Consider the following 20,243-nt stretch of genomic DNA (forward strand, 5'->3'; position numbering starts at 1 on the left):
ACTGTCTTCCATCTACTCTACATATTTACAGATGACCAAACAAAGGAGGGGGGTAAGTAGTGTCTTCAGATCATCATTACAATTATGTCAACCATTTTTATTTTTATTTTATTTTTGGAGCACAGTCTCTGATACACCTGGATCACTGATGGACCAGTCCCATTAATGTTGATGTTCTAGAACAGGATGTGTTGAGGCTGTAGAGGACCACTAGACTAGAGAGAGGTAGTCTCTGATACACCTGGATCACTGATGGACCAGTCACATTAATGTTGATGTTCTATAACAGGATGTGTTGAGGCTGTAGAGGACCACTAGACTAGAGAGAGGTAGTCTCTTATACACCTGGATCACTGATGGACCAGTCACATTAATGTTGAGGTTCTAGAACAGGATGTGTTGAGGCTGTAGAGACCACTAGACTAGAGAGAGGTAGTCTCTGATACACCTGGATCACTGATGGACCAGTCACATTTAATGAATTTAATTTAGAAGTGGTGTTAGAGTAGAATATTTTTATTGTAGAAGTTGTCTCACGGAACTTAATTAGGATTTGTGATGTTAGAAAAGTGATGATGATGAGTCCCAGAGAGAGACTACAGAGAGAGACTACATCTTCTAGTGTTCATGTTAATGATGTTGTTACGGTAGTCCTCCTCCTCTTCAACCGAAAAGGAGGAGTAATTATTGAACCAAGGCGCAGCGGGTTGTGATGACATAATTTATTTACAGAAAGACGAAAAAACACGAACTTGACTATAAACTAACAAAACAACAAAACGGAGTAGACAAACCTGGACATGCGAACTTACATAAAACGCAGAACTCACGAACAGGAAAAAATGACTACACAAAACGACGATGTACAAAAACAAACCGAACAGTCCCGTATGGTGCGACAAACACTGACACAGGAGACAACCACCCACCACGAACACTGTGAAACAACCTACCTAAATATGACTCTCAATTAGAGGAAAACGCCAAACACCTGCCTCTAATTAAGAGCCATACCAGGCAACCCTTAAACCAACATAGAAACAGAAAACATAGAATGCCCACCCAAACTCACGTCCTGACCAACAACATACAACATACTAACAACATACAACAAACTAACAGAAATAGGTCAGGAACGTGACATAACCCCCCCCTTAAGGTGCGAACTCCGGGCGCACCAGCACAAAGTCTAGGGGAGGGTCTGGGTGGGCACCTGACCACGGTGGTGGCTCAGGCTCAGGGCGAGGTCCCCACCCCACCATAGTCAATCCCAGCTTACATCTCCCCCTACAAATGACCACCCTCATATTACACCCCCTTAATATTTTGGGTAACATCGAGACAAGGGGCAGCACCGGGACAGAGGGATAGCCCAGGACAGAGGGATAGCCCAGGACAGAGGGATAGCCCAGGACAGAGGGATAGCCCAGGACAGAGGGATAGCCCAGGACAGAGGGATAGCCCAGGACAGAGGGATAGCCCAGGACAGAGGGATAGCCCAGGACAGAGGGATAGCCCAGGACAGAGGGGTAGCTCAGGATAGAGAGGTAGCTCAGGATAGAGAGGTAGCTCAGGATAGAGAGGTAGCTCAGGACTGAAAGGCAGCTCCGGACAGAGAGACAGCTCTGGGCTGAGGGGCAGTTCTGGATAAATAGCCGCTCTGGGCTGAGGGACAGCTCATGACTGGCTGACGGCTCTGGACGCTCATGGCTGGCTGACGGCTCTGGACGCTCATGGCTGGCTGACGGCTCTGGACGCTCATGGCTGGCTGACGGCTCTGGACGCTCATGGCTGGCTGACGGCTCTGGACGCTCATGGCTGGCTGACGGCTCTGGACGCTCATGGCTGGCTGACGGCTCTGGACGCTCATGGCTGGCTGACGGCTCTGGACGCTCATGGCTGGTTGGCGGCTCTGGCAGATCCTGTCTGGTTGGCGGCTCTGGCAGATCCTGTCTGGTTGGCGGCCCTGGCAGATCCTGTCTGGTTGGCGGCCCTGGCAGATCCTGTCTGGTTGGCGGCCCTGGCAGATCCTGTCTGGTTGGCGGCCCTGGCAGATCCTGTCTGGTTGGCGGCTCTGGCAGATCCTGTCTGGTTGGCGGCTCTGACGGCTCGGGACAGACGGGCGGCTCTAATGGCTCGGGACAGACGGATGGCTCAGACGGCACTGGGCAGACGGATGGCTCAGACGGCGCTGGGGAGACGGATGGCTCAGACGGCGCTGGGGAGACGGATGGCTCAGACGGCGCTGGGGAGACGGATGGCTCAGACGGCGCTGGGGAGACGGATGGCTCAGACGGCGCTGGGGAGACGGATGGCTCAGACGGCGCTGGGGAGACGGATGGCTCAGACGGCGCTGGGGAGACGGATGGCTCAGACGGCGCTGGGGAGACGGATGGCTCAGACGGCGCTGAGGAGACGGATGGCTCAGACGGCGCTGAGGAGACGGATGGCTCAGACTGATCCTGTCTAGCGGAAGGCTTTGGCTGCTCCTGTCTGGTGGAAGGCTCTGGCGGCTCCTGTCTGGTGGAAGGCTCTAGCGGCTCCTGTCTGGCGGAAGGCTCTAGCGGCTCCTGTCTGGCGGAAGGCTCTAGCGGCTCCAGTCTGGCGGAAGGCTCTGTAGGCTCATGGCAGACGGGCGGCTTTGCAGGCTCATGGCAGACGGGCGGCTTTGAAGACTCAATACAGACGAGCAGTTCATGCGGCGCTTGGCAGACGGACAGTTCAGGCGCCGTTGAGCAGACGGCAGACTCTGGCCGGCTGAGACGCACTGTAGGCCTGGTGCGTGGTGCCGGAACTGGAGGCACCGGACTGGAGACACGCACTTCAAGCCTAGTGCGGGGAGCAGGGACAGGGCACACTGAATTCTCAAAGCGCACTATAGGCCTAGTGCGTGGTACCGGCACTGGTGGTACCAGGCTAAGGGCACGCACCTCAGGATGAGTACGGGGAGAAGGAACAGTGTGTACAGGGCTCTGGAGACGCACAGGTGGCTTAGTGCGTGGTGCCGGAACTGGAGGCACTGGGCTGGAGACACGCACCATAGAGAGAGTGCGTGGAGGAGGAACAGGGCTCTGAAAACGCACTGGAAGCCTGGTGCGTGGTGTAGGCACTGGTGGTACTGGGCTGAGTGCACGCACATCAGGACAAGTACGGGGAGAAGGAACAGTGTGTACAGGGCTCTGGAGACGCACAGGTGGCTTAGTGCGTGGTGCCGGAACTGGAGGCACCGGACTGGAGACACGCACCATAGAGAGAGTGCGTGGAGGAGGAACAGGGCTCTGGAAACGCACTGGTGCGTGGTGTAGGCACTGGTGGTACTGGGCTGGGGCGGGGAGGTAGCTCCGGAAATACCGGACCGTGCAGGGTATTGGCTCCCTTGAGCACTGAGCCTGCCCAACCTTCCCTGGCAGAATGCTCCCTGTCGCCCGACCAGTGCGGGGAGGTGGAATAACCCGCACCGGGCTATGTAGGCGAACAGGGGACACCATGCGTAAGGCTGGTGCCATGTAAGCCGGCCCAAGGAGACGTACTGGTGGCCAGATATGTAGAGCCAGCTTCATGGCGCTTGGCTCAATGCTCCATCTAGCCCTACCAGTGCGGGGAGGTGGAATAACCCTCACTGGGCTATGCACACGTACAGGAGACACCGTGCGCTCTACTGCGTAACACGGTGTCTGCCCGTACTCCCGCTCTCCACGGTTAGCCTGGGAAGTGGGCGCAGGTCTCCTACCTGCCCTTGGCCCACTACCTCTTAGCCTCCCCCCCAATAAATTTTTGGGTAGTACTCACGGGCTTTTCGGGCTTCCGTGCTAGACGCATCCCCTCATAACGCCGGTTCCCTTCTCCGGTTGCCTCTGCTCTCCTCAGTGCCTCCAGCTGTTCCCATGGGAGGCGATCCCTTCCAGCCAGGATCTCCTCCCATGTGTAGCAACCTTTACCGTCCAAAACATCCTCCCATGTCCATTCCTCCTTCTTGCACTGTCCCTTCCTCCGATTACACCGCTGCTTGGTTCTGGTTATAAGGTGGGTGGTTCTGTTACTGTAGTCCTCCTCCTCTTCAACCGAAAAGGAGGAGTAGTTATTGAACCAAGGCGCAGCGGGTTGTGATGACATAATTTATTTACAGAAAGACGAAAAAACACGAACTTGACTATAAACTAACAAAACAACAAAACGGAGTAGACAAACCTGGACATGCAAACTTACATAAAACGCAGAACTCACGAACAGGAAAAAATGACTACACAAAATGACGATGTACAAAAACAAACCGAACAGTCCCGTATGGTGCGACAAACACTGACACAGGAGACAACCACCCACCACGAACACTGTGAAACAACCTACCTAAATATGACTCTCAATTAGAGGAAAACGCCAAACACCTGCCTCTAATTAAGAGCCATACCAGGCAACCCTTAAACCAACATAGAAACAGAAAACATAGAATGCCCACCCAAACTCACGTCCTGACCAACAACATACAACATACTAACAACATACAACAAACTAACAGAAATAGGTCAGGAACGTGACAGATGTTCTCACTATCTTCCATCTACTCTACATGTTTACAGATGAACTCAAGAAGGAGAGAGGTAAGTCGTGTCTTTAAATCACCACATTGATAACATTATGTAAACCAATGTCTCTTCTATAGATGTAACTTCTAGTGAAGTAGAAAACACATCATGTTGTTCATATTAATGTTCCCTAACTTTTATCTGATGTTGGAACATTGATATGAGACAAGGAGTCCCAGAGAGAGACTACATCTACTAGTGTTCATGTTAATGATGTTCTCACTGTCTTCCATCTACTCTACATGTTTACAGATGTCCTCAAGAAGGAGAGAGGTAAGTCGTGTCTTCAGATCATCACTTTGCTAGATTTATTTAAACTATGTTATGTTTTTGTTGAGCACAAAGTGGAATCGGTAGTTGCATCATCCATTGTTTTGTTATAAATAAATTTTCTACCCCTTGATTGTTGAAGAATATAACTTATAAATGATTAAAGAGCTTAGTTTAACTGTTGTACCCCATCAGAACCCCAAATAGAACCTTGTTTTATCTCAATGTTTGTAAACAAAGTAAATGTAAACAAACACTATGTGGCCTCAAAACATGTATAAAACTATAATGTTGATACAGTATCATGGATGGTCAGTCCTTGTATCCATAGCTCTGTCTATGAATTTGAGAGTGATATTATTTCTCCAGCCCCTCCCTCAGCTTTTTACCAAAACAACAGTTGCGGGGACCACCTTTTGTTATTGGCTATGGCCAACTTCTGATTGGCCCCAGGTGTTCCTGATGTTGGAACAGTGATATGAGACAATGAGTCCCAGAGAGAGACTACATCTTCTAGTGTTCATGTTAATGATGTTCTCACTGTCTTCCATCTACTCTACATGTTTACAGTTGACCTCTGGGAGCAGAATAGTAAGTACTGTCTGCAGATCATCACAAGACCCACAAAGTACATATTTCTTTAATTTAACAATTTTAGGTATGAAAACACTTTAAGAAGGTTATTTTGAGCACATTGAAGATGTTCCTTCTGATGTTGTAACATTGATATGAGACAAGGAGTCCCAGAGAGAGATTACATCTTCTAGTGTTCATGTTAATGATGTTCTCACTGTCTTCCATCTACTCTACATGTTTACAGATGACCACACTGGGAAGCTAGGTAAGTAGTGTTTTCAAATCATCACTTTGATAATATTATTAGAACCACTAGAATTTTGTCAACCAATTTATATGTTTAAATTTGAACTACAGTCCAGATCATTTGATTTTGCTATTAGATGAAGCACAGGGATATTAACATTAATCTGTTCTATAAATAAACAACATATCTGGCATTGTATTCCTAGTTGAACTTTGCTGTGCTTTAAATTAGTTGAAAGCGCAGTGATAGACATTTGGGTGACAACAAAACAAAAAAATCAAACATTGTTTTTCACTGGAATTTGGTTGTGCTTTTAGATGGTTTTAAAGCATAGTGAAAACACATGGGAAATGTAAATAACTTATTGCTGTCTTTTAGAGTGGGTGAATATACTGTAGGTTGTAATCTCATTGATCAACGGCTCAACCTAATATTAACCTGTAGTGTGCTCAGAGGGTAGTCTCTGATATACCTGGATCACTGATGGACCAGTCACATTAATGTTGATGTTATAGAACAGGATGTGTGAGACTGTAGAGGACCACTAGACTAGAGAGAGGTAGTCTCTGATACACCTGGATCACTGATGGACCAGTCACATTTATTTAATGAAATTAAGAAGTGGTGGTAGGTAGAATATCTTCATTGTAGAAGTTGTCTCACAGATGTACGCTGGACTCATTTAGGTGGTGAAACTCAATTAGGATTTGTGACGTTAGAGAAGTGATATGGGACAAGGAGTCCCAGAGAGAGACTACATCTACTAGTGTTCATGATGTTCTCACTGTCTTCCATCTACTCTACATGTTTAAAGTTAACCTCAAGGGCCCAGAATAGAAAGTATTGTCTTCAGATCATCACTTTACTAACATTATTTAAACCAAATTTATCTTCAATAGATGTAACTTCTAATGAAGTAGAACACACATAATGTTGTTCACATTAATGTTCCCTGACTTTTCTTATTATCTGTATCTACAGTTAAGGTTGAAAAGGATCTGACTAGTCAACTGGGTAAGTAGTGTCCTTCATATCCCAGTGTCTTCAGACCATAGAATAATGTTCTAGAACAGGATGTGTTGAGGCTGTAGAGGACCACTAGACTAGAGAGAGGTAGTCTCTGATACACCTGGATCACTGATGGACCAGTCACATTAATGTTGATGTTCTAGAACAGGATGTGTTGAGGCTGTAGAGGACCACTAGACTAGAGAGAGGTAGTCTCTGATACACCTGGATCACTGATGGACCAGTCACATTAATGTTGATGTTATAGAACAGGATGTGTTGAGACTGTAGAGGACCACTAGACTAGAGAGAGGTAGTCTCTGAAACACCTGGATCACTGATGGACCAGTCACATTTAATGTTGATGTTATAGAACAGGATGTGTTGAGACTGTAGAGGACCACTAGACTAGAGAGAGGTAGTCTCTGATACACCTGGATCACTGATGGACCAGTCACATTAATGTTGATGTTATAGAACAGGATGTGTTGAGACTGTAGAGGACCACTAGACTAGAGAGAGGTAGTCTCTGATACACCTGAATCACCAGTCACATTTAATTAATGACATTAAGAAGTGGTGGGAGGATAGAATATCTTCATTGGAGAAGTTGTCTCACAGAGATACGCTGGACTCATTTAGGCTGTGGAACTCAATTAGGATTTATGACATTAGAGAAGTGATATGAGACAAGGAGTCTCAGATCATCACTTTGAAAGAATAATGTGAACCATTTTATAAAGACAATTCCTAATCCACTTCAAAACTTACCATGAGGCCACAGGTTTGCGATTCCGACGTCAGACACGCTTTCAAAGTAACCACAAAACAGGGAATCCAAAGCTCCGATAGTGTAACAACAAACAGAAATGTTATAGCTTGGTGAAGGGCCTTCAACCTGTGGTGGTCTGAGTTCTCACCTGCATAACCAGCCCTCTGGATTCTGGGTGGTTGTGTGACTTGCCCCCATAAGCCACAAGTTTAGTATTTAGGCAACGGCTTCTATTCCTGGGGTCCAAACAGGAAACAAAACACAACAATAAAATAAATACTATAACATGACATAAACACTACATAAATACATAACACTACATAATACAATAAAAAATATATTAAAAAGTCTCTCTTCACAGTCCCCGTTGTGCCGTAAGGTGCTCTTTTATTTGTTTTTAGTGTTTACTTGAGTTACCTGCAGTGGCAAAGAGTTCCATGTAGTCCAGTTCTGGACCTGGGGACTGTGAAGAGACCTCTTGCTGCATGTCTTGTGTGGTACTGATGGGTGTCCTAACTGTGTTTCAACTGCTTGAACAGACAGTTTGGAACCTTTAACCCATCAACCCCTCGCACAGAGACCAGAGTCATCCTGATGAGAACCATGTCCCCAGGGACAAAGTTTCTTCTCTTTCTTGTCAATGTTTGTCTCTTGCAACTCAGTAAGATTATCTTTGGTCCACTTCTCTAAGATCAAGTCTGACATACGCTGAGGTTACAAAACATTAGGAACACCTTCCTAATATTGAGTTGCAACCCTTTTTGCCCTTAGAACAGCCTCAATTTGTCGGGGCATGGACTCTACAAGGTGTCAAAAGCGTTCCACGGGGATGCTGGCCCATGTTGACTCCAATGCTTCCCACAGTTGTGTCCAGTTGGCTGGATCTCCTTTGGGCGGTGGACCATTCTTGATACACACGGGAAACTGTTGAGAAATCAACACTCAACTCATCTGACGTAAAAATCTATAGACCTTTATCCCTTTATTTTCTTTCCAAAACAATTGAGTGTGCCGTCTCTGATCAACTGTCTCGTTAGCTCTCTCAGAACGATTTGACCTTAACCAGTCAGGCTTCAAGACTGGTGACTCAACCGAGACGGCTATTCTCTGTGTCACGGAGGCTCTCCGTATTGCCAAAGCGGACAATCTCTCCTCTGTTCTCATCCTCCTAGGTCTATCCACTACCTTCGACACTGGGAACCATCAGTAGAGAGGATCTGGGTCTGCACCACGTACTCCCACTACTGGTGTCCCCCAGGGCTCGGTTCTAGGCCCTCTCCTCTTCTCTCTATACACCAAGTCACTTGGCTCCGTCATACCCTCACTCCTCTCCATCACGGTTGACAACTTCACCGTGTCGCCCTCCCAGAGTGCAAAGAACCTAAACGTGATCCTGGAAAACAGTCGTTCTCTGCAAACATCAAAGCAGTGACTTGCTGCTGCAGGTTCATGCTCTACAACATCCGTACGACCCTACCTCACACAGGAAGCGCCACTGGTCCTAATCTAGGCACTTGTCATCTCCCTTCTGGACTACTTCAACTCTCTGTTGGCTGGGCTCCCTGCTTGTGCCATCAAACCCCTGCAACTAAACCAGAATGCTGCAGCCCTCCTGGTTTACAACCTTCCCAAGTTCTCCCATGTCACCCTGCTCATCTGCACACTCCACTGGCTTCCAGTTGAAACTTGCAACCTCTAGAAGACCAGGGTGCTTACCTACATAGCAGCAAAAGGATTTGCCCTTCCCTACCTTCAGGCTATTCTCAAACCCTACACCCCAACCCAAGCACTCCATTCTGCCACCTCTGGTCTCTTGGCCCTCCCATCCCAGTCCAAGTTTTTCTCTGTCCTGGCACCCCAATGGTGGAACCAGCTTCCCCCTGAAGCTAGGACAGCAGAGTCCCTGCCCATCTTCCGAAAGCACCTGAAAACCTCTTCAAAGACTCTCTTAAATAAGGCCCCCCCCCCCCCCCCCTTCTAGCTCTGACTTTGCTGATTGCTACTTTATTGAGGAAAAGTGTACTTACTGTGCCTGTGATGTATGGTTGTCCTAACTAGTTATCTTAAGATGAATGCACTAACTGTAAGTCACTCTGGATAAGAGCATTTGCTAAATAACTCAAATGTTAAAAAATAAATTTAAAAAAGCAGTTCTTGACTCAAACCGGTACGCCTGGCACCTACTAGTCCCTGAACAAGGCAGTTAACCCACTGTTCTCCGGGTGCCAAAGACGTGGATGTCAATTAAGGCAGCCTCCCGCACCTCTCTGATTCAGAGGGGTTGGGTTAAATGCGGAAGACATTTCAGTTGAATGCATTCAGTTGTTAAACTGTCTAGGTATCCACCTTTCCTTTTCCCTTTACTACTATACCACATTTAAAGACACTTAAATATTTTGTCTTGTCCATTCACCCTCTGAATGGCACACATACACAATCCATGTCTCAATTGTCTCAAGGCTTAAAAATATTTCTTTAACCTGTGTCCTCTCCTTCATCTACACTGATTTAAAGTGGATGAAACAAGTGACATCAATAAGGGATCATAGCTTTCACCTGGATTCACCTGGACAGACATGGAAGACATGGCAGGTGTTCCTAATGTTTTGTGCACTCGTGTGTATTGCGCTTGGTATCATCACCTTCTGGCGTAACAATCCTTCGGCATTAACACTCCAGGGGGAATAGCTGGTTTGGTTGGTTTGGATGGAGGTGAGAGGCTCCAAATCATTAGGGTCACTAGACGTTTTATTGACCTGTCATTGATGATGGACTCTACTTCACAGATCAGGGTCTGCAGTCCTTCATCATCCAGTGTCTCCTGAAGCAGTATGGCACTGAGAACCCTTCTGATTGTCCTTATCTGTCTCTCCCAAATATCACCATGGTGTAATACAGTGGGAGGGTTAAAGATCCATGTCATGCCTTTTTAGAGCATGGTGTCCTGTATCTGAGCATCATCCAAGCCCTGAATGACTTCCTTAAGCTCATGCTCTGCTCTGATAAGGTTGGTTTCATTATCCAAGAGGATAATCTTCCTTTGTTTTCTCCTTGCAACAAACCTTCTGGTTGCATTTATGCAAGAGTCAGTTTACCTTGGATGTGCCACTTCTATATGTACAGCTCTTATATTCAGGCATGTAAAGATGACTCCATACCGCAGACGTTTCCTCTGACACGCTTTATTTCAGATGGGCCAAAGTAGTCAACGACCATATCGGAGAAAGGTGGTGTCCACGGAGAGAGACCTTTTTATCAGTGTTGTCCTGTAGTGGGAGCTCCAACTTATCAACTGTGGCAGCTGTGAGATACATGCCTGGTATGGGGACTGGTTTTAATGATGGCCTTACCCATGATGGAAGCACAGTGAACTTGACTCTCTCTGTGAGAGTGCCATCACTGCAAAGCCTTTGTCCAGGATGTCTGCCATGAAGTTGGTGTAGTCCTTACAGGACTAGGGATTCTTACTGAGTTTCCTTTTCAGGTTGAGAGCACGCTGTACTGCCACACAGCAGTTGTTGGGAAATTCAGCATCCTCATTCCTCAGTGGGAGGCAAATAATATAGAGAACCACCACCTGCTTGGCTGAGAAATACACTCTCCATGAAGAGATGATCTTCTCTTGATATTTCAAGCTGCTCCTCGTGGTGGCGCTCTGGGAAATCATGCTTGACCTGTTGCTGCAGCAGCTCTTCCAGCTCTACCGCAGAGATTCTGTGTGACATTATATGAGACCGCCCATAGTTGGAGACATTCCTCTTTTTAAAAAGACCATTCACAATCCAGGCCAGAGTGGTTTTCACAGGTGAATGAATGGCTGCAGTTTTACGGTCTCCTAACCAATTGTGCTATTGTGTGGGGTTTTTTCTTCGTTATTTGTAAAAAATATAAGTACTTGTCTATTTTTTACTACTCATAATTTTTTTAACTTAACACGTATTTTCCTTAAAGCTGCATTTGTTGGTTAAGGGCTTATAAGTAAGCATTTCACTGTAAGGTTATATTATATTATACTGTTATATTCGTCACATGTGACAAATAACATTTGATTTGATGATTTGAGGGGGTGACTTTCTCCTTTTTTAGAAGTCCATTCACAATCCAGACCAGAGTGGTTTTCACAGCGTATGGGCCATCTTCTTGGCTGTTTATGACCATCCATGGCTCCATTGCCTGAGGTGTGTTTGTTCCAATCAACAATACAACTTCAGCAGTCTGCTTGAGATGCACCTTTTCCAAATATGGCCATTGGTTCACATCTGTCTGGGTAGGAATCGGTGGAGGCTGGTGGGAGGAGCTATAGTAGAACGGGCTCATTGTAATGGCTGGATGGGAATAAATGGAACAATATCAAACATCAATCATATGGAAACCACATGTTGGACTCCATTCCATTGATTCCACTCCAGCCATTACAATGAGCCCGTCCTCGTATAGCTCCTACCACCACCTGCCACTGGTGGGAATGTTCTCCTTAGTTACAGGGATTTCCTTCTGTGTGAAAACGGCAGGGAGTTCCACAAAACCACTGTCATCAAGGCTGCTCATCTCCAAGCCAGAGACAACAAAGGTACTCAGGACTTCCTGCTTGTTGATAGTCTTGAAGAATGTCCATTCTTCTTCCAGGGACCTTGAGATCTTGAAGCAGTGATTCTGTACAGAATGGGGCTGTACTGCCTGGATCTAGAGGCATATGGTTCCACTGTTCTGTTACTTTCTTTCCTTTCCCCCTCACATGCACAATGGCTAGGATGCAATCAGGATCACCGGCCCAAGTGTGACTCCCAGCATCTCCATCTAGTTTAACGAACACATTGGTAACTCTGCTCTCTGTTTTCGTTGCTTTTCCAGCAGTTTACCTCTTTGTAGGTGATGTGCAACATGGTAGGATGTTTACGTGAACACAGTTTAAAGGGAAGTTGATGTGTGCATCCTTTGTTCATGTGTCCAGGGGTCCGACAACACGGGCAGATTCATTTGTTCTTCAAAAAGTCACATTTCTCTTGATGTGGCTACGTGTTCAGTTCTCTGCATGTGTCTAGACGGTGTTCTCTTTGACAGAATGGACACTGTCTGAGTGCAGCACTATAGGGATTGCCAACCCAGATCTTCACTGTTTTCACAGCTGGTGTGACACTGGTGGCAAAACCAAAACCACTTTTCCTCTCCTTCAGGACACTTGGCCTACTTACAGGCCCTGAACCTTCCTTCACTGCTGCAGAGGGAGTTTCCCTCAGGTTTCCAAACAGGGGATGTGAGGCGATCCTGGCTTGGTAACCAGATGAGCGAACCTGGCACTTCTTCCATTTCTCTTGTAGGTCCTAAGCAGACCGTCTCCATTTTTCTTCATTTACAGCAGATTTGAGACTATTGCTCTCATATTTGACAGGCTGTCCATTTCCTCCATATATTTAACATTATCCATAGTTGTGTAGTATCCAGTGAGGAAAACTGCAAAGGCCTGTAAGGATTCGGAATCTTCAACCTTGATGGACGGCCAGCTGAGAGATTTCTCAACGTTCTCAATGTTTTTTCAGAAGTCTTTTGGCGTCTGCATACCCTCTGTCAGCCTCCATATGTTGGTAACTGGACTAGATCTCTGGCTAATCTGACCATGACTATCCTCCTTAATTCTGTTTACAAGTAAAAACTCAAACAGGAAGTACCAGTGACACGCTCAATTCGGAAGTGGTGAGGAGTTTATACATCATTCTCCGGCTTCATTAAAGTGCATTGATGACATCCTCCCCACAGTGACCGTACATTCATATCCCAACCAGAAGCCATGGATTACAGGCAACATCGGCACTGAGCTAAAGGCTGACACTTCAAGGAGCTGGACACAAACCCGGACGCTTAGTTAAAAGAAATCATGCTACGCCCTCCAACGAATCATCAAACAGGCAAAGTGTCAATACAGGAGTAAGATCAAATCCTACTACACCAGCTCTTCTCGGATGTGGCAGGGCTCACAAACTATCACAGATTAGAAAGGGAAACCCAGCCACAAGCTGCCCAGTGACACGAGCCTAGCAGATGATCTAGCTCCATTTTGAGTAACCTTCCCCATGGTATCTTAAGGCCTTCCCATTGCATTCAGGTGTCGTTCATTCCATCATCTGATGTATTTGCCATTCCTTGAAAGGCTTCATACTCATGGAATACATTCAGCTTAGCACTGTTAGCCAATATTTCAGCTTCAATTTCAAAACCTTTATTTTCTGCCTTGAATTTTGCCTCCTGTTTCTCCAATGCTTGTTTCCTTTTCAGTGATTCAGCTTTAACCAGTAAGGATTCCCTTTCAGCCTTCAAATGAAGCCTGATAGAAGATGTGGTGGATTGTCCTGAGCGCCTGCTGTATTGTGATCTATTTACATGTTTTGATGAGACATTGGAGATACGTGTCTGGACCTCCTCATCAGTTTTTTTGGCCGCTGTGCATTAGTTTGCTTCTTCCATCCATGTGTCCAATGTGGTTGCAAAACAATCCAGTGTTGCTGCGTTTGAGCCGTACCATTCAACCTGATACTTTGTTGGCTTCTCAGCAGATAACAAAGCCTTTATGGACTCATTGGGATCATGCAACAACTCAACCAACTTTGAGAAATCTTTGTGTCAGCAATTCAACATTTCCATCATCCCCCATAAGTTGTGTGATCTCATTTCTTTTTTTAGTAAGTGCACCCAACTTTGCAAAAGTTCAAAGGATCTAGAAGTGCTAAGTTCCCATTGGATCCATTGTAAGAGCTCTGAACATCAAATCACATTCACTTCAATTGATTTGCAACCACCAGCACAGTATGAACACATTTTAGCACGGTGTAGCTTAATGAATGAGCCAAAATCAACATCATCACAACTCAGACACAGTCGCCAATCAGCAAAGCGTCTGCTTTTCGCCGCTCCACAATGATTTCTCAACTCAGCGGGCAAATCCAACAACAAAAGAGCAGAGACAAAACGGAAGAACAACCACAAATCTCCCCCCTTTATTCACAGTGAATAGCTCAAATAAATCAGTCACAGAGCTTCAATAGCATCAGTCACTTTTAACACTGTCACTGAGAACATCCATTTACAGTTGAGGAGCGACACTTTTTTACCTTGGTCAGATGAAATGTTCGCCTCTTTACCTCCGGTCCGATGAGTGATCACACTCATAAACCATTCGTCATCGTACCATTCAGCGCCGTTTTTTGTCAAATTTAAAGGCAATTCGTAATCCAGTCATGTGATGTCGTCATCAGACGCGCTACCAAAGTAACCACAAAACAGGGAATCCAAAGCTCTTATACTAACCTACCAAGCAAAAAGGCAGCAACTGCTAATTTGGTCGAAAATGAGTTAACGTAATTTTTTAAACATTAAATACATGCTTAATCATGTGGACAAGTATCCTGCCTCGTATTGTCACGACTTCCGCCGAAGTTGACTCCCCTGCCTGTTCGGGCGGTGCTCGGCGGTCGTCGTCACCGTCCTACTAGCCGCCACCGATCCCTTTTTCGTTTGTCTGTTTGTTTTGTCTTATTAGTTGCACCTGTTGTTTTTGTTTCGTAATGAGCTTCCCTATAATTAGGAGTTTGACCCGCCCTTGTTGTGTGCGGGATTGTTTTTGTTACGTGTGTGTATGTTGGGTGTTTGGCAAGTGTTTTCACTGCGCCCTGGATGTTCGGGTTTATTCTGTTTTTTTTTGTTAAGAGTAAAAATAAGGAATATTTTTCCCAAGCGGCTCTCTCTCTCTGCGTCTGGTTCTTTCCCTCACTTAGTCCCGCGTGACACGTATTGTGTTTTGGAGAAAATGGGGGTTGTGTTAGCAGTAACTGCATAAAGTTACTGTGAAACCAAGGTAAATAAAAGCCATTTTTCTCAGTTCCACACAATGAGCAGTTACTGCCTTTTGCTTGGTAGCGCAGTATAGTGTAACAACAAACATAAATGTATTTGCCAGACAAAGGCTCCATGTTTCCAAAACACATAGTCCATCCATGATAAAAACAAAAAGTATCAGATTTAAACAGAAAACAAAACAGTGTATAGTAGAAGGTGTCTTAGTTCATGTAATAGTGATACAATACAGTTTTTTTTGTAACGCCTTACCTGAGTCCTAGCTGACCCATAATGCCAATGTTCTCAATTTGAATTACAAACACGAGAGCCCTTTACTCACTTACTGTTTCCAAAACGAACCCCTCTTTTGAATAGGTTTTTCAAAGCACCCCTTACGTCTACAAAGGTTAAAAAAAACGAACTGATATATATATATATATATATATATATATATATATATATATATATATATATATATATATATATAGGTTCTTAAATGAACCTTAAGTTTTTAAGGTTAAAACCGTAATTGTTTTAACCTTAAATTATCCAAAAAGATCCTACAGGAACCTTTTCTTTTTAGATTGTAGAGAGAGGTAGCTAACACAAAACACATGTTGATTCCTCCTTGGAGACCATTGATGTGTCTAATTGACTATATGTATCTGTTTATCTGTAGAAATACTGGCTTCTCAGCTGGGTAAGTATGATTTGTTACCTATTGTATATGATGGCTTATACTGCATATGCTAGCTTTGTCCATGGAGTTGTGATGAGTTTGTGGGGTCTGTACCTCCGACTATATCAAGTCCCTATCAGGCGATACCATGTCAATTCTTAAACTCTTACCGTGTACCTGTTTGTCCTGTGTAATTGTGTGCATTTCTTTGTTTGCTGAAATCCGTAGTTTATTAAAGTAGCATTTTACATGACCTCTGCCAAAGGAGACGTTGTTGGTTAATGGTGAGGGAGCAGCCAGTCATTGCACGGCTGATTTTGTTTTTAAAGTTTTGGCAGGAGACGCCGAGAAGTATTTCCAGTCCAACTGACAACGCTATAACAATAACAGGACAAGAATAAGCACAGCTACACAGTCCGCCTTAAATAATGGATATGTATAAAAGTATCGAGTTGTAGTGCCTGCTTGAAGTCATAACTTTTTACTCCATTGGAAAACAGTGGATTATGATTACGATTATAACTGTTTTTATCCAAAACTACGGATTTCAGCAAACAAAAAAGGCACACAGTGACACAGGACAAACATAGGTACAAGGAATGGACTAGGTACAAGTATGGACTAGTGAGTGACTGGATGTAGTGACGGTACACTCTTCTGGGTGCATCCCTCTAGAAGTCATTATGGAAGATATTCTTATTACAGGGATCTAAACTATAGCTTCAGTATATGCTGGCTTCCAGTACATCAATAATACATTGACAATTTCTAAACGCTTGTGTACAGTGATGAAAAAACTGTATCTCTTAATGATTAATATTGTTTAAAAATAATGTATCCACAGATTTTGTGAACACAAACTGGAGTCCAGGTAAAGGAATAACTGATTTCTAAATACTTTGAATGTACTTTTTCTTGGAATCTTGTTTGCAGTTATAGTATGATAGATAATTAATGTAGTAAATGTTTTATTACATTGTGTCAGTGTGTTTGGCACTACATTTTACTGAAGTTACCATCAATCTCACCACGGGCATAACACAGTTTCACTGGACCCCCGCAAGGTCGGAGTTCGCCCCCCCCCCCCCCCCCCTAAAATAAAAATCGAAGTATAGACTACCGATCGCAGGCCATGGTGCTGAAATCGCGACATGTCTATGCGGCTGCATGCCTATCGAATCGACGATAGGCTTTCTGTGGTGCCAAGGCTTAGCTTTGGCTAATGGATAAATGTTAATTGGGAGACAGGCCTATTTGGTCGTAATTTTCTAAAACTGGCTGGTGGCAATAATATAATTACTTGTTCAGTAATTAAAGTTGTAAATTCAATCATTGCAGATTGTAAAATAAATGTTAGAGGCAACCGCATACTAATCAGCTGCCAGAATATACAACTGTCCTGAATATAATACCTGAACCTGCGTAACATGAGCTGTCCTCGCGCTCTCTCTCAGCTTGGATAGAAAGTTGTGGGTAAAACCAGACTATTAAAGCCAAATAAAAGTCAGTCCCCCTCAAAACACTAACTAGGGATTGTTTCAATATGCAGTGTACTATATATAGCTATATACCGTATTTAGCTTCTATTTATACCATTTTAATAAAAGATACGCATCAAATCGCCGAACAATGAGGGAAAAAGTAGTCGTCTTGAGGATCAATTCAGACACTATTTATTACTGAACTCAGCGGGGTTTGTTTGGCTAATAGTTTACACAAATGGGATGCAATATTCCAGGTAAATTAAATAAAATTTAATCCAGTTTGAGACTCCCCTTGTGTCTTGAAGTCCTCATTTTTTGTGTGCAAACGTTTTCACCCCGGCCTGTAGGTTCAGGTTGCGGGTCCAACTGCTTTCTATACGGAGTATTGACAGCCCAGACAGTCTTCCCTGAGACATTGTGCAGTATATGTCCATTGTGCTGCACACAATTCAACTTGAATGATGCATGCCAAGATATAACAGAGACAATGTACTGTTGATATTACAACCACACAACTCAAACGCCGGTTCACCAGTATGAACAACATTGCAAACAGGTTATTTTGTTCAAGCCTTCAAGAACTGTTGTCTGCTAATCTGTTTGCACTGTTTCTCTATGGTTTTAGTCATCAATCTAACCTTTAAACAGCGTACATTCCTCCTATAGACAAGGGGAGAAGGGCGATGTAAGGGGCTCGATATTTGTCGTTCTGAGCATATGCAATGTGTCTGCCTCCGCATTAAAATAAATGTTTCACTTCCACACAAATTACTTATTAACTTATTTTAGGTTTAAGGAAGTGTGTAGATCGCATTCGTTATTGTAGAGCAATGAAAGTTATGTATTTAGATCCGCCTGCTCGATACAAATTCAGAGACTGATTTGTCATGTCTGTGCCTTGAAGGAGTCGAGTTGAATAAACGTTTTGCCAAGGACCGCCTCTGACGTAACGTTGCGGTGAAGAAAATAAATTGATGTAGTGATACCTACAACCACCAGAGGGAGACAAATACACGTTAATTTGATGGAGGACGTTGACATGGTCCTAGTAAGGCCTGGATGGTCTTCTGACAAAACGGTGGGAAATCAAACAAATAAGTAATGTAAACATCAACATATTTTAAAGTAATTCTAATGCGTGATTTCGGGGACTGTCAGCTTGTGGGCTCCGGAGTGGCGCAGCGGTCTAAGGCACTGCATCTCAGTGCTAGAGGCGTCACTACAGACCATGGTTTGATCCCGGGCTGTATCACAACCGGCTGTGATCGAGAGTCCCATAAGGCGGCGCACAATTGGCACAGCGTCATCGGGGTTAGGGGAGCTTTTGTAGGCCATCATTGTAAAATAAGAATTTGTTTCTTAACTGAATTGCATCGTTTAAATAAAGGTTAAATTAAACAAATATTAATTAAGTAACGATGTTACTGAACTGCTGTATTTGAAGTACAGCTCTTTTCTGCCCAGTTTCACTGATGTTGCTATGGCAACTCAAGCTGTTTTTACTGTCAATGTAACTGTTCAATGTAACTGTTGCTTCTGCAGAGATCATTTTCTAAACTAAACTCATAAAGAACTATCTAAGAAGCATTAGGCTCTGTCTGATATGAGTTTTTGAACACCTAAATAAGCTCCACTCATTACACTGACGCTGTCGTAGCCTTGACAACAGCACTGACTATCTCCTCATACAATCAATCCGTTTATTTTTCACTTTTTCACTTTTTCAGTCACATTCCTGAATCCCCAAAAAACTACATTTAGCTTCCTATCACATATGGAAAAGAAAAAGGTTTATAAATGAATTTATGGAGGGTTACTGTCAAAATGATTTATTATATATACATATATAAAAAATTGGCTCTGGCTCCCCACCTTGCCGGGGCTGCGGGGGTGTCAGATATGCCAGTGTTTCTCCCCATATGTTCACTAAGATTAAAGTTATTACAGGTCTGCATAGTTTGAGGTCTGGATTGAACAACACAAATGTCCACTTACAGTTGTTTGTGATATCCATTAATATGTTGCTAATTTTCATAACCAACAGTCTTTTACTCTATATTTCAGATTTTGAAACCATCAGAAGACATGAAGGTGTGTTTTATACTCTGTGACATCCAGAAATGAATTCCTCCCATACAAAACGTAACATATTATACGAAATAGAGTGTCTCGGATTTACTTACAGAATAATAGCAAATGCTTTGAGACCACTTTGGTGGATTTGACAGCTCTAACGCAGTTCTACCTCTGATACAAATCAACCGCTATGCGTATGTTGGACAAATCAGAAATGATTGAATCGAGCCCTAAATCATGTATTAACATTAGTTTAGAGGTTCTTACACATGACCTAATGAAAACTGCTACAGGATGTCCTGTTATCTCTACCTCAGTCACACATGGACCACTAATAGAGGAAGACAGTATGATGTGTCAGAGATCAATACAGTAACATGTTGTCCTCCACTTGTATTATACCACTGATGATGATGTCATTGTGTTTACCATAGTGTATTATACCCTCTGATGTCATTGTGTTTACCGTAGTGTATTATACCACTGATGATGATATCATTGTGTTTACCATAGTGTATTATACCACTGATGTTGATGTCATGATGTCATTGTGTTTACCATAGTGTATTATACCACTGATGTTGATGTCATTGTGTTTACCATAGTGTATTATACCACTGATGATGTCATTGTGTTTACCATAGTGTATTATACCACTGATGTTGATGTCATGATGTCATTGTGTTTACCATAGTGTATTATACCACTGATGATGATGGCA

At 44.1% G+C, this 20,243-nt stretch overlaps 1 long non-coding RNA gene across 1 annotated transcript; it reads left to right on the forward strand.

Annotated features, from left to right (window-relative positions):
- Positions 1-4,592: 4,592 nt before the first annotated feature.
- Positions 4,593-20,243, forward strand: LOC129865317 (uncharacterized). Its single transcript, XR_008761349.1, has 5 exons — positions 4,593-5,694; positions 6,658-6,690; positions 15,963-15,983; positions 16,807-16,833; positions 19,511-20,243. It is a non-coding gene; the product is annotated as an uncharacterized LOC129865317 (long non-coding RNA).

The sequence above is a fragment of the Salvelinus fontinalis genome, chromosome 1, assembly GCF_029448725.1.
Source record: "Salvelinus fontinalis isolate EN_2023a chromosome 1, ASM2944872v1, whole genome shotgun sequence".
Lineage (NCBI taxonomy): Eukaryota > Metazoa > Chordata > Actinopteri > Salmoniformes > Salmonidae > Salvelinus > Salvelinus fontinalis.